Source organism: Schistocerca cancellata, chromosome 8 (assembly GCF_023864275.1).
Source record: "Schistocerca cancellata isolate TAMUIC-IGC-003103 chromosome 8, iqSchCanc2.1, whole genome shotgun sequence".
Classification (NCBI taxonomy): Eukaryota; Metazoa; Arthropoda; class Insecta; order Orthoptera; family Acrididae; genus Schistocerca; species Schistocerca cancellata.
Window position 1 is genome coordinate 587,545,785 of NC_064633.1, and position 16,179 is coordinate 587,561,963.

General features: G+C 36.1%; 1 protein-coding gene across 3 annotated transcripts in view; it reads left to right on the plus strand.

Annotated features, from left to right (window-relative positions):
* The first annotated feature begins 12,070 nt into the window (after window positions 1–12,070).
* Window positions 12,071–16,179, plus strand: part of LOC126094776 (glucosamine-6-phosphate isomerase) — a 126,531-nt gene continuing 122,422 nt past the window's right edge. Inside the window, exon 1 of one of the 3 annotated variants that reach the window (XM_049909330.1) lies at window positions 12,071–12,310. The gene's annotated coding sequence lies outside the window, so the exon portion shown is untranslated. Of the gene's footprint in view, window positions 12,311–12,699; window positions 12,719–16,179 lie in introns of those variants that run through there. The other 2 variants (XM_049909332.1, XM_049909331.1) reach the window with 2 other exon arrangements.

Sequence of the window (16,179 nt, forward strand, 5' to 3'; positions counted from 1 at the left end):
TAATGTGAATGTATGCAATGACCATTACACTGTTACAAAATGACTTTTTCCCGCAAATATTTTAGTTGTGTTGTTTCAAATGCACTTTGTGTTATGTCATTCAGTATGACAGCATAATAAAAATATTTAGTAATATATGAAAGTAAAAAAAAATGTTAATCTTTGCTCCCAGTGAGCCACATGGAAAATGATTACAAACAGACACAAATATATCACATGCGATTTTAAGATATATCAAAAATATATGTAAATTATTTCAAAGTCAGTTCTCATTGAGTCACAGATTAATCAAGATAATAGAAGGAACATAAATATATTACATAGATGGACAGGTCATATGTCCATAGGAAAATATTGCAACTGTCTGCTCTTTTTGATCCACATAAAAGAAATGAAAACAAAGAACATAAATATAAGTATGGACATGATATATAAACACAAACACTAGAGAAGTCACATGTATGAATATAATATGCACTTGCAAAAAAAGGAAATATTTAAAAAACTTGTCTCCCATTGAGACGCATAGTCAAGACAGTACAAGAACATATTAATACTAAAATTGGACACTTAAATTGGTCACAACATAACACAAACATCAAACTTGGTGAACATCTGATTAACTGTAAAAATTGTACACAAATCTTATGCCTAAGAACACAATAGTCACAAAATGATGGGTCTTGCACAACAATTTTTTCATTGTTTTTTATTTGGTGCAAGTATGTCCCATATTCAACAATACAAAAGGAAAGTAATAAATGTTTGTCACCTTCTTGCCCGTTGCAAGTAAAGAAGATGTCTCAAAATTTAATATTCAATAGTGACAATATAAATATAAAAACATTCTCTCAGAGATCTGGAACTTCTCCAGGGTCTGTAGAATGAGTGGTAGTTGCTATTTGACACACCCAGTAAAAACTTTGCTGATAACATGCTTTATGGAAAATGGGTAAGTAACTGTATTCAAACAGGGAAATGTGCTTAATCATGTTTATATGGTTTCAATTCAGTGATGTTTCTCAATCCAAATAACCTTCTTGATCTGGGAAAGATAGTCTATATGCATTAGGATGTGGGCTTTCTTTTATTTCAAATGGACAAATGTCAATGTTTACTTTTACATATGGACAACCTAGCTCGACATCTTTGTCTATTTCAGTATTTTCAAACAATAGATCATTTTCAATTTCTTTAGTTCCTAAAGTCTAATGTCTCTTTCCTACACTTAGACACATCCCTCTCTGTTTGCAAAGCATTGACATTTAAACATAAACCTTTATTTTCATCTGTTCCTTTTAACACTGTGTTGTCACTTAAACTACTGTTTTCACCCCCTTTTTTATAAAGTCCACTACGGATTCTTGTCCACCATGTAGGATACAAGGTTGCACTTACCTTTGCTAATTCTTTCCAAAAGGCATCTTTGTTTATAGAGTTTCCATAGTTGTTCCACAAAACTTCTAAAAACTTTTCCCCTTTCTCTTGAAAACACACATTTACATTCCATCCCTTTATATTTTCTTTAATATTATTATTATTACCATTCTCATAGATTAGTGTTTCATAGTTCCCAATAGGCAATAGCTTGTCCTCAGATACACATTCCCTAGTCTGCATTTCACTTACATTAACCTCATTATGACCCATGTTTGTCACACCACTTACCTTTACCTCATCATCACTTTTCAATTCTATAAATACTTTTATTTCTTCCTCCACACTCTCATCAACAACCTCACTTGATTTAGGATCATTATTTAAATGTCCCTCTATTACTTCCTCCTCCTCCTCCTCCGTAACAACCCCATCTTCAGTTTCCCCCCTATGTATCTGAATCTCAGCAATTGAGTCTTTGGCTCCATTGAACACTTCGTCATCCCCCTTCTTATCAAATAAACCCCCCAAAATAGATTTTATTTGTGGTGTGTCTGACTTGATATTAACACCAGTATCTTTTTCAGCCCAACTATGGAACTCTGCAATACCTTCAACTTCTGTACTTTCACTAACTACCTGTGCTTGAACACTGTTTTTATTAACTGTATCACTTTTACTCATAGTATCCCAAAACCTTTTATTAAATTCTAATTTATTCATTCTAACAACATCAGAGTTTTCATGGTACTTACTCTTTACATTGTATCCTCTCCTTTTCCAGTTTCGGTTATGTGTTGTCCTATCATAATATTGTCTAGCCCCAAAACTACGGACATCTAGTGGGACTGTCCACCGTTTCCCGGCTGGTTCCCTCGGTCTGTCAGTTTGTAGTTGTCGTTTTGTTCACTAGTTTCAGCAAACCCCCTTCTATCTTGTTCTCTTCCCCAATACCTACTTCTATCATTCCTGTTATCTCTCCTCCATCCTCCCTCCTGTGTATTGTTTCTGAAATCATTTTCATATCTCCTATCTCCCCTATTTGGAGCATTATTTCCAGAATTTTCAAAGTCTCTCCTCCCATAATAATCTCTATTTACATTCCTGTTCCACCCCCCATACTGGTTGTTGCCAGAGCCAAAACTTTGGTTATTTTCTCTTTCCAAGGCCCTATCTAATCTATCTACAAATTTCAGGAACTCTTCCATTGAATCGTCTGGTCCATGGACCAATTCCCACTGCAGTCTCTCTGGTAACCTTCTTTTTAAAACATCAATTTGTGTCATAATATCAAAAGAGTTATTCAAGTGAGCAAGCTTTTTCAATTGATCTCTGCAAAATTTTTGCATTCCCCCTACTTTCCCTCTATACACTGGTCCATTTAGAAATTCTGACTTTAATCTGGCTTGTATGGATTGCGACCAAAATTTGCAAATAAATTTAGCTTCAAACTCTTCAAAAGTATTCCAAGAATCATTATTCTCATTTGCCCAGGATAGGGCCTCCCCTTCTATAAACCGTTTTACTAACTTAATTTTTATGTTATCTGACATTCCTACCACAAACATATCCTTACATTGGTGAATAAAGTCAATAGGGTGCAGATTTTCACCAGGAAAGCATTTCACTTGGATGTGCCCATACATTGTATTTTGATTGTAAATCGTTTGTTTGGTCATCAATGCGTCCTCCAATTGTGTACATTTAGTGTGCATATTTTCTACTTTTGTATCTACATTAGTGGTATACAGGTTGTATTCTTGTTTAAGGTTTTCTGAAGTTTTGTCTATTCTCTGATCTAATCTTTCAACTTCAGTATCTACTCGGTTGTAGATGACAGCAATGCTGTCTGTGTTAGCTTGTATGTTTTCATTTAAACTTTCAACTTTAACTTGAAATTCTTTTCTGAAGTGTATCAACTGTTCTCTAGTGTCCTTACTGAGGGTAGTTTTAATTTCCTCGCACTTCTCATTGAGATGAGTACTTAATACATCAAAATTGAAACTTAACTTATCCAGTCTATCTGTGTTTTCTTTCAGTTTCACACTTATTTCTTCACTGGATTGTTTAAGTTGCGAGCTTATTTGAGTTGCAAACCCTGCTAGCCACTCTGTTAACTTTAATTGTTCACCATCCCCTGGTTCAATTTTTACATTTCCTACGATCTCATCACTCTCAGGTAGAGACATGTTAACTATTAATTATTTTAAATGACAACAACAACAAAATACCTGGCTTTATGCTATGATGTCGTGATCGGTGTTCCTGTTGGTTTCTTCACTTCTATTCGGTTTTATTGAAGCTGAGGTCTTGATTGATGAATTCCGTTGACATAATCCAGACGTTAATCTTCCGAGCGGTGTGATGATGGTTTTTGGTAGTCGCACAAACACACTTTATTTATTTATTTATTTTTGACATATTTTCACTGTTGCCACACTGCACAAATAACTTTTTTTTTTGGAATGCTAAGCACTTACGAAATTTATCGCTGCACTATTATCATTGATGCACTTAAAGATCCCGGACGAGCCTCCACTTTTGTAATGGTCGCCTGGTCGTAGATATTGCTAATTGCTATAATCGCACTATTTCACTCCCATTTACGGAGCTTGTTAGCACTTGATGTTAGGTTGGCGCCTTTACAATGCATTGTAGTAATCACTGCTGCTTGCTGGATCGCTGCTGTGTCTCGATGTTGATGCTGGCTCTAAATCTGGTTGTCTAGGGTTAAAAACATGAGGTCCCGTGTTTTTTATGTGCTTTTGATGATAAAGAATGAACGAAACCAACAAATATGTAAACTTCAAATATTTATTTCTCTGGTGGCCATCTTAATTCCACTGCCCACCAAAGACTATGACACAACACAACTTCCTTTACATGTTCTTTGCCTTGTTTATCCACCTCAAACAATAACACACAAACACACTGTACCAAAGTGACATTCCGACTGCCTTCTCGACCCTTCTTGCTGCTCGTATTTATAACATTGTCAAAGAACTACTAAAAAGAGATATAGTTTACAAGTCACATGTACATCTGTTATCATAATTTGTGCAGAAAAGTTATTAATTTGCATCGAGTGACATAATTTAACATGTTATTAAAATGACAGACAGATTTGTTGACTTGACAGAATAATTCTTTGTTACAAAAAGTCCGTTTTCTAGAACTTTGTCAATTGACTTCTCTAATTTGCATAAATAAGTAATTAACATGAATTATTAAGAAATACATTGGTTTTCGTCTAAAGCAGGATTGATTTCGTGAATACTAAGTGAAACCGCTCCTAGTGAACAAATAGGTTTCACTGGGTGAGTTTTATTTAAGGAGATCCAAAATACCTAAGTTGTACACTATTTTTCGTACTTCATATTAATTATTTAAGATGAACTCAGTGTTTTTACATGATGACATTTGCTGTATCAGTGATCAAGTGATATTAACTTTTTGTGTGGGTTAGTTATTCAGTATAATTTAATGGGTTGACTGTTTCTGGAGACATGTTACGCAATCATTGTTAACATACACAATAACTTTTCTATAATCATAAATACTCGTTAAACTGGTTGAATTTGGAGGGTATCGCATACTTCGGTACAGTAAAGCCTTTAATATGTTCCGTTACAATGTTTATATGGGTTATTTTATAAAAACATTAAACTTAGAATGGATAAAATTGTGAAAGGTATGAGACTGGAAAATAATCACTTACCAACAATCTGTATCCTTGATATTTGGAAAATTTGCTGGAATTTTTAAATGACTGATACGATTTTCTCATATGCAATCAAGGTATGACTGATATTCACATCTGTATGGATCCTCTTAACGTTATCTAATTCTATATAGCAACCTTCTTACTTTCCCTAGGCTTTTGTAGCGCCTGAAGATGGGATTTTCTGCCTGAAACCCAGGCCATGAGTACAATTTCATCCAAATAAAGGATTTGTTAAGTACAACTCAAGTGGATTAATTCATCCTGAAATATTCTAGTAGTAATTGTGGGTGTCCCCCGAAGAGTATAATATGTATCCTTTGATGGTGTATGTATAGACAGAAGTTGAGGAGTAAACGAAACAATAATTTCTCATTGTGATGAATGAGCTAGAACAGAGCCTATGGTAGCCAGTAGGTGAACTAACAAATCTGTCCACACCATTGAAAAATCATAGTACTAATACTCTCATCACTATCTGTTGCCTCTGACAACAGACCAAAAGGTCTTTTCATTTTGGACTGATGATAACCCTTAGGGTTCAAGTAGCCCGAGTTTACAGTGTATTTGTTTAGGTCATATCTTACAGTTCTATGTTGAACCACTTCCAGTTGTCTGATTCACTTGAAGTTTTGTATAAGTAACTATGCCATCCCAATGACAACACAGTTATCTGATCTAATGATCATGCAGATAGGACAATCTAGCTTGGCTGCTGCTTACAGTACCTGATATCTGTGATGCATGTGGCCATCATCCCCCAGCCCTTCCATGTTACACCAGTGTGTGATCAGTATATGAATGGAAAGGAAAGAAATTATAATAATTGGTACAATGGGCTATATCGTCTGGCATGAACATCACAGTGCTTTTGAAGAGTACAGATGTAGAAGTATTAAATTAAAGATATCATTCATTAATTCATTAACCAGTGATCATCTATGGTTTGTCTCAATGTCTTTTATCTTATGAAATGAAGCTGTATACGGATTTGAAATTATTAGCCATATTGGTCGCTCATAAGTAAGTGAACTGAACAATACGCTCTCCAGTTGCTGGTGTTATCGCATTAGGTTGCTCTCGGTTGTGGTCATAAGCCTACATTCGTTTCCTAGTTCATGTTACCCATCGTCTTCAGTGGACGAAATTCTTCTGCTGTTTATTCTGCACTGCATTGCAGCTGTATTGTTTAGAATATTCTGTTCCCTTGAATGATATGCAGCAGTGTCATAGCTGTGTGAGTTTAACATGCTGCTTCATTGTGCAAACTGTTACTTTAGGTAGATATTTCTTGTACGAGGACTGTTCCGAACATTCCAGAACTTTGTCCATAATTTTTTTTTACGTTTAGCGTTTGTTTATTGTGTGTGTTCTCCTTCGAAATACTCTCCTCCACAAGCGACTCACCGCTCACAGCGCCATTTTCACTTCCAGGAGCAGTCGTGGTACCCCTCTTGCTGGACCACGCTAAGCGCCGTCTGTGCATTTTCTTTTACCTCATCTATCGTAGCAAATCTTTGTCCTTTCAATTTTGGAGATAAAAAAGTCCACAGGGCCCATATCTGGAGAGTACAGAGGATGAGGCAGTACAGTGATTTCGTTTTTTGTGCAACAGTCACCAACCAACATGGATGAGTGTACAGGTATGTTATTGTGATGCAAGAGCCATACTTTGTCTCTCCATATTTCAGGCCGTTCCCTTCTCACACTTTCTCATAGGCTTCGCAACTCGACCAGCTAGTACCATCAATTAACAGTTTGTCCCTGTGGTACGAATTCATGATGAAGAAATCCTTCAGAGTTAAAAGAAAATACTATCAGCGTTGCTTTGACATTTGACCTGACCTGACAAACATTTTTTGGTCTTGGAGAACCTTTCAGGAACCACTGTTAAGACTGAACGTTGGTCTGAACATCATAACCGTAGGCCCACGTCTCATCGCCAGTTATGATTCTTTTAAGGGACATCTCGTTCTCATTTGAGCGATCCAGAAGCTCTTCATAGAGTGCGAGGTGAAGGTCTTTCTGGTCTTGACTCATGAGCCATGGGACTGACTAATTTGATGGCAACACGATGCATTCCAAGATGCTGGGGACCGATGGCCTTTGTAGTCTGGTCCCTTCAACCCCACAAACGAACCAAGATGCTGTGTCAGGATTTGATGATATGATCCAACTTAAATATTACATTCTGCAATCTCTCATACAGTCAGTCTTCTATTGGCACGTACAATTTCGTTGACGTTCCTGATATGAGCGTCGTTGGCAGACGTCGAAGGGCGTCGTGAATGGGGGCATCTTTAACTTCCATCCGGTCATTTTTAAAACGTGTGAACCATTCGTAACACCTTAAAGACTTAAGCACTCGTCACCGTGGCTTCCTGCGTCATTTGGTATGCCTCTATAAAGGTTTTCCTTAGTGTTACGCGAAATTCGCAAACTGTGCGACACAACGTTCTAGTCAACAGAGCACTGAACAATAACTAACAGACATACAACAATAAAATTCCCGTTTGTTACACATTAAACACAGGCATGTACAAGCATGCCTACCGCATTTCGCTCCAGCACACCATTGGCGCAAAATTACGAATGTTCATTATTTTCTGAACAGACTTCGTTCCTGTCTTCTTAAATTCACAGCATCTTCTATCTATGGGTGAATGATTTTCTTGGAAGCATATACAACAATGGACAGAGACGAGCATGTTTGCGGTGTGAGTTGTCCATTGCATGTTTTGCATCTTATCTGTCATTTGCATTGGTTACTAATGTGATTGTAGCATAGGGATTTGAAACATTGTCTAACAGCATATTTATACAGTTCTACAGAATACCTCGTTCAATTGATATATGCACACGCTGACAAAGTTTGAGTTCAAATATTAACACACCGCTTTGCTACAGTGATTGTCCATTCCCCATTTTTGCCAGGACAGTCACGATTTTTGTAGCTCTGCTCCCAATTTTTTCGAAAATAATTCGGTACACCTGTGAGGAGTCCACTTGTACTTGGAGCCCGCTTTTGTAATATATTTCATGAAATGACATGGAATGGTTATCACTTGTAGAAGAGATTCTATCTTTGACGCCACTGAACCATGAAATTCTTCTAGATAAGCTTAAGCATTGTGGTATGAGTGGGACACTGCACAAATGGTTTAATTCATATTTAACTGGAAGAATGCAGAAGGTTGAAATTAACAGTACAGATAGTCTACAGAAACCAGCAGAGTCCTCAATCTGGGGAGATATAAAAAAATGGCGTCCCACAGGGTTTAGTCTTGGGTCCCTTGTTGTTCTTAATATACATTAACGACTTGACACTCTACATGCATGAAGATGCACACCTAGTTCTTTTTGCTGATGATACAAGTATAGTAATCACACCCAAGAAGCAAGAATCAGCTGAGGAAATTGCAAATAATGTATTTCAGAAAATTATTAAGTGGTTCTCCGCAAATGGACTCTCACTAAACTTTGAGAAAACACAATTTATACAATTCTGTACGGTAAATGGCATAACAGCATTGATAGATATAGACTATGAACGGAAGTCTGTTGCTAAGGCAGAATACTCAAAATATCTGGGTGTGTGCATTGATGAGAAATTGAATTAAAAGAAACACATTGATGATCTGCTGAAACGGTTGGGTTCCGCTACTTATGCTGTTAGGGTTACTGCAAATTTTCGTGATAAATGTATCAGTAAATTAGCCTACTATGCCTATTTTCATTCACTGCTTTCATATTGCATCATATTTTGGGGCAATTCGTCGTTAAGAGAGAAAGTATTCTTTGCACAAAGGTGTGTAAGCAGAATAATAGCAGGAGCCCACCCAAGATCACCTGGCAGACACTTATTTAAGGAACTCTGGGCATTCACAGTACCTATTTCACTTATGAAATTTGTCATTAATAACCCATCCCAATTAAAAAATAACAACAAAGTGCATAGCTACAACACTAGAAGAAAGGATGACATTCACTATTCTGGATTAAATTTCACTTTGGCACAGAAAGTGGCGAATTATACTGCCACAAAAATCTTTGGTCATTTGCCAGATTGGCAGATAGCCAACCAACATTTAAAAGCAAATAAAAAGAGTTTCTGAATGACAACTCCTACTACTCAATAGATGAATTCTTAGATATGAAGTAGAAAATGTAAAAAAAATTAATTAATTATTTTGTGTAAAGAAAACTTATGTTAAAGTGACGCATTCCGCATCATTATGAAATGCCATATTCATGATCTATGGAAAAAGGATTAATGTATGTATTCATGTATGTATGCACGTAAGATGTTGCCTGAGCGGCAGAATCGATTGTAAGTAGGGCTGCGCGGAGTGCAGTAGCAGTTGCCATTGCACTCGGTTAAAGGTAGAATGTAAGACTTAAAGCTAGTGGCTAGCTGTGAGACTAGCTGTTGACCTATGGACGCAGCATAATACAGTTTTGTAAGATAATGAAATTTTGTATATTTAGCTTTAAGTATGCAGCAATGCATTGTGGATCTTGCTAATTTTACAGTACTGACCCTTCAATGTAGGAACCAAATATTTGCCATCAGGTTTAACGTGTAGGTTGATTGGGTATTCACGATTTGTAATATTTTGTGTGTTTTGTAACCCTGATATAGATAAGTTAATTTTTTGAAATCTATTTTGTTAAAAGATGTTAGACTTTTTGTCAGTGATAAATTACATCAGTAAGTGGGAATTGCAGAACAGTTTAGAAGTTAACTGATTTTGAAGTTAATGTAAAATGTTTCATATTAGATTTTGTGAAGGAGAAACTTTATTCTGAATACAATTTTCAAACTGGAGCATTCGGTCTTAGCATATCCCATTATCAGTATCTCATCCTCTTCCATGTCATGTTCATATAAATCCAATGAGAATTTTTTAAAAGAAATGATTTTTCAATCAGAGTCTCAAAATATTAATATGCCAGAATCAGAAAAGAATTGATGTTTGTAACAGTTGCAATATGGGCAGCATTGCACAGTGCTGAGCAAATATCCAAATTTATCACTGAACATTTACAAGATTATTCATTTATCAACTAATCTAATGACGTTACTTGTATGAACCTATTTTACGGCTGGCATTGCACTTAACTGAGCCAAGATTAAATATTATTTATGCCTACTGTGGAGTGAACAGAATACCAAGATTACATCCATTGCGACGCAAGAGCTAAGGAAAAGGTATTTCATTGTGTATTTGTATAGGGAATTTATCAGTTTATTGTGCAGGGCCATAGAACTCACGAGACTGAGTAAACTTCAGATTTCATTATAGGCATTACATACTGGTTTTCCAGGTTAAGTGATTTAATGTTTCTTTGGATTATAGTAAAACTGATTAAGCACACCTTTTGCTCAACAACATAATACGCAGTAAATTTCTGTAAGATGAACATTATGCATTGTATATTGAATAACCAACACAAATAATATATATTATTAAAGAACGCTACACACCTATTTGTCTCTGATTTAACAATTGAGAAACGATTTATTCTGAGTTAGATAATTATTTTACCTGTTTTGGTATGTTTTATTATTAGCTTTGGTTAAGTTGATGGAACTGTTCGACAAAGAGATTCTTCTGTTACCAAAGAACACCATCTTACATTGTTGTGTTCATGGAGGTATATCTTAGCTTTATGGCTGTGTACAAGTCACAAAGCTGCTTCATACAGCCATACATTATCTGTACACAGGAAATTATATCAGAATGTATTGTGTGCTATGTAGTGTTACGTTATATTGGATTATTGTACGAATTATGATGAAACATGTGTTGAAGTTTTTCATATGCTCTCAATGAATACAGACATGATGAGGAAAATACACAGCAGCGATAAATACAGTATGTCTGCCCGCACTCTTTCATGTTAGAAGGTACTAATAAAATTAAATTACTGTATTTTTTGTCAAAAATTAAAGTGATATTTTGTAGTTATTACCTTTAATTAAGTTTATTTATGTATTTATTTATTTTTTGCAATATCAACATTTTTTAATGTAATCCAACTCGATGTCTAGAATATACGGTCACCTTAACATTTACATGACTCTTTTCGATAACCTTCATACCTTTATATTCACTTGCACGTACCTCTGATCTCTCGTCATCGCTTAATAAGATTTCAGCATCCCCAATTGCCCTTGGGATTACGAATCCCAATTTTTTTCTTTGAAAACTTTTTCCTGTACTAACTGGTTTGTTGCCTTGTCTTTTTTAAATGCTATTTTAACACGGGTATTGCCAACAGCAGACACATTCACAATATCAAACTCCACGATCAATAGTTTTGGAAACACTTGTTTACCCACAGCCATTGAGTGGAGTTTACCAACAGTTGTGTCGAGACTTTCGATGTCCTCTACGTATGTTTCCATATTGTCTTCTTATATTTGTTCTAACGTGTTCATCGTTCAGCCAGATTTGGCGGCCGTCGCCTCTGTGTGTTCTCTGTTTATCAACTCTTGAAAGATTATCCCGACTACAGTATTTATTGCAGAAGCGGATGCCATATCTGAGCTGTGACTAGCCACCGATAACGTGCCCTTACCTGGCATCTTTTGGGTCTGAGCTTGATTTTTTCTCTGTGTTACCGTATGTTGAATATCCATGATGATGTTCTCCTCCTGCAAGTCCGGTACATCATTGGCGACAGTCGCCTCAGTGCTTTAAGATTTTCCAGTAGACCACACTGTCTTTCCTCTCCGTAATCTCCGCTGGCCACAGCGGTTTATCCACTGCAGTCCGTTAAAGATCAAAATATAAGTTGTTCTCTCTTTTCTAGCTTCTAAGTATTACGCGCACTTTTTGGTCAATCGCTAACCAAAGATATAAATTTTCGTGATATCACAGGCGTATGTCCGTGAGCGATATAAAAAGACGTAAACAGAAATCAAAGATTTTGATTAACAAAAAATAAAAACAGCTGAATGTATTTATAAACAAAATGAGTGTAGTTAAAATTAAAATGTAAATTCACTATGTCAGCAGAAGGCAAATACAGACTTTACATAATTCAAGTTATCCTACTGTACTTTATTTAATTTCCCTTGCCTGGAATTTGCCCATCATTAGTTATCGGGACTAGTGTATGCGTAAGTTGATAAGTGGTTTGTTGTGATTAGAGTTCAGTGAACTCTCAATCCCGGCTCCATCTGTGTAGACGGTGCGTAATAAAGTAAGTAAAATGTTGTATTGGCCAGGGAACAGCAATAATTACTTACAGATGTCACATAGCCACATTATTCAGCTTCGTCGTTTGCATGCTGCAGACGAGCCTAAATGTTTATGTGAAATTGTCGAAGAACACATAAAGACCGAAATGTCAGTCGCATACCGGTACTAGAGCACGTACATATTTAAAAGGGTAGTGCTCATTAGTTTATTTCTGATTTTTATTGAAGTGTCCAATAAAAATCACGATTTGTGACTGAAAGTGGCGTGTTTTCTTTTTTTAGGAAAGTAATCGTTCACAGTAATGACACCGACAGCAAAGGACAAAAATTAAGTAATAGACTGACGGCATTGAGAATCATAGCATACCTACATGCTAAGAAAATAGTTTAGTATAATTCTAGTTCTGACAGTGAGTGAATTGATTCGTAGGCAGATAGTTGATTTAATTATACAACTTAATGTATTTGTAAGAAGTTTGGCATCCATAAATGAATGCAATTAAATGCTGAAGAAAACAACATCGTCAGCACGTTTTGGAACATTTTATAATGCCTAAACAGCCGTTTAAATAATGCATGGTATAGTTTTGTAAGGGCGTTAGGGCAGTTTGATAATGAACGAGTTTGACAAGCGTCAAACATTCATTTTATTTGCGTGCTGTGCACATTCAGTATGGACATGATCTTATTAACTGAGCGGTACATTTGATGATTAAAAATTGTGTAGAGACACTAAGGCAAGACAGGAACACATATACAATAAGACGGAACAATTTATATAGCCGACATTGTCTTCTAGCGATACATACGGAAATTTTGCTTTCCATAAAGTGACGCATTAGATAACACAACAGATAAAGTGATCAGTGTAATCGTTACTAAACTGAAGGATAGCTCAGCCTACCGCCAACCCCTTCAAATGTATTGTCATGGAAGTTTTAGAATTTGAAGACATGCTGAAAAGACACTTCAGAGAGGTTAATGCATTGTTTTTGTTGTTTGCCCTTGTTCAATAAATAGGCCTGCTTTATTGTGAAGCTGCCATATACCAAAAATAGTATTGTCAGTGAAAACAGCTTGTCAAAAAATATACAATGATTGACCCATTAATTCCTGAGGTGAAAGGGGTGAGAAATAGGTTTTAGTGTAAAGATAATTGAACTGAGTTCATGGTTCAATTAGCAAGTTAATAGTTTGGATTTGTGAAAAATGGATTTTTGTAACTGCAAAGTTAATGGTTTTCCGGAGAACCAATCGCAAGGCATATCACCTAATGTGATGGGAATGTTTTATGGTTGACTTCAAGCTGCTTGTGTATTCACTGATCATTATAGTATTTGGCAAAATGTCACAAGACTTTTGTTGGTAATTAATTTGGATCAAAAACAGTAGCACATCAATTAACTTATTGAGTGCTATGAGAGTTATCTCAAACAGAATGGTCTGTATGCCAACCAGTATTTATCTAGAAAAAAAAAAATGGTCATGCAAAACCCAACTTGCATTTTTATTTATTTATTTATTTTTCAAATGACTCCATGAAAGCCATCATAGAGGCAGTCATGTAGTTGCAATATTTCTTGATTTGTAAAAGATTTCGTGTTAGCACTGTACCAGCACTTTTGAAAGTATGATGCTACAGGGTACCACGATGAATGATGTTGACTGAAGATATCTTGGTGGGGAAGGCACAGCATGTAATTCTAGATGGAAGGTCACTGGCAGGTGTAGAAATAACTTTGGGTTTGCTCCAGAGACACATGTTGGGATATTTGCTGTTCATATTGTATATTAATGATCTGTCAGACAATGTGAATAGTAACCATAGACTTTTTGCAACTTCTACAGTGAAGTAAAATGAAGTACTGGCTGAAAGAACATGCAAAAATATTCAGTCGGCTCTTGATAAGATTTCAAGAGTGGTGCAGTGTTCGGCAATTCAGTTTAAATGTTTAGAAATGTGCATTAGTACACTTCGTTAAATGAAAAAGCAGTGTCTTATGATTACAACAACAGTGAGTCACAGTTGGAATTGCTAAACTCTCACAAATATGTGGACTTAGCAGTCCTTAGAGTTATTAAAGGGAATGGTCACTGGAAAGGAAATTACTTACAAAACACTAATGTGCTCCTTTCTAAAATTTTGCTCAATTGTGGGGAACCCATACCAAATAGCATAAGTAGGGGATATTGAATGTGTACAAAGAAGGGCAACAGGAATGGTCACAGGTTTGTTTAACACATGGTAAATTGTCACAAAGATGTTGAAAAACTCGAACTGGTAGATGCTTGAAGACAGATGGTGAGTAACCTACAAAAACCCACTAAAATTTTTTGAACACTCAGGGGATCAAGGAATATACTACAACCCACTATGTATCTCTCCCATAGCGATAATAAGTCAGGATTACAGTATTTACAGAATGCAGAGGGGCATTTTAGCAGTCATTTTTTTCTGTGCTTCATATGCAGGTGGAATGGGTCTAACCTAATAAGTATTGCAGTGGAAATTACGCTCCATCATGATGGTCGTTAAAATGTTAGTCCAGCCACACTGATTTAGGTTTCCCATTGTATCCCCAAATTGGTTAAGGCAAGTGACAGAGCAATTCCTTTGAAATGTGTGGTGGATTTCATTTCCCTCTATGTCCTGTTAGATTTTACTCCCTCTCCGATGACTTTATTGCCAGTGGGATATTAAGCCATGATATTATTTCCTTAGTTGTATGCTCATAAGTCATTCATACCACAGTAAATTAATTCCTTTACATCTACATGATTACTCTGCAGTTCACAGTTAAGTGCCTCGCAGAGGGTTCATTGAACCACCTACAAGCTATTTCTCTATTGCTCAGCTGTTGAATGGCATATGGGAAAAATGAACACTTAAATCTTTCTGTGTAAGCTCTGATTTCTCTTATTTTTATTATGAAGATCATCTTTAAGTTGGTGCCAACAAAATTTTTCACGCTCTGAGGAGAATGTTGGTTATCGAGATTTTGTGAGGAAGCCCTGCCGCAACAGAAAACACCTTTGTTTTAACGACTGCCATCCAAATTTGTTTATCATATCTATGACACTCTCTTCCTTATTTCATGATAATATAGAATGAGCTGCCCTTCTTTGAACATTTTGATGTCCTCTGTCAATGCTATCTGATGCACAGTACTCCAGAAGAGGGCGAACTAGCATAGGGCAAGCAGTCTCTTTAGTAGACCTGTAGCATTTTCTAAGCGCTCTGTCAAATCACAGTCTTAGTTTGCTCCCCCCACAACATTATTTATATGATTATTACAATTTAAGTTATTCTTAACTGTAACCCCTAAGTATTTAGATGAGTATACAACCTTTAGATTTGTGTGATTTATTGTGTACCTGAAATTTAGCAGGTTCCTTTTAGTACCTATATTGATGTCTTCACACTTTTTATTATTTAGCGTCGTCTACCAATTTTTGCACAATAGAGATACTGCGTGTAAATCATTTTGCAATTTGGTTTGATCATCTGCTGACTTTACAAGATGATAAATTACAGAATCATCTGCAAACAATCTAAGGGGGCTGCTCAGAAACTGTCCTAAATTGTTCATGTAGGTCAGGAACAACAGAGGGGCTGTAACACTTCCTTGGTGAACACCAGATATCACTTTTGTTTTACTCAATGACTTTCTGTCAGTTATTATGAACTGTGTGACTTCTCTGATAGAAAATCATGTATCCAGTCACACAGCTGAGATGATACTCCACAGGAATGCTATTTAATTAGAAGCTGCTTGTGAGGAACGGTGTCAAAAACCTTCTGGAAATCTGAAAATATGAATCAATGTGACGTCCCCTGTTGATAGCACTGATTTACTTTGTGTGAATAAAG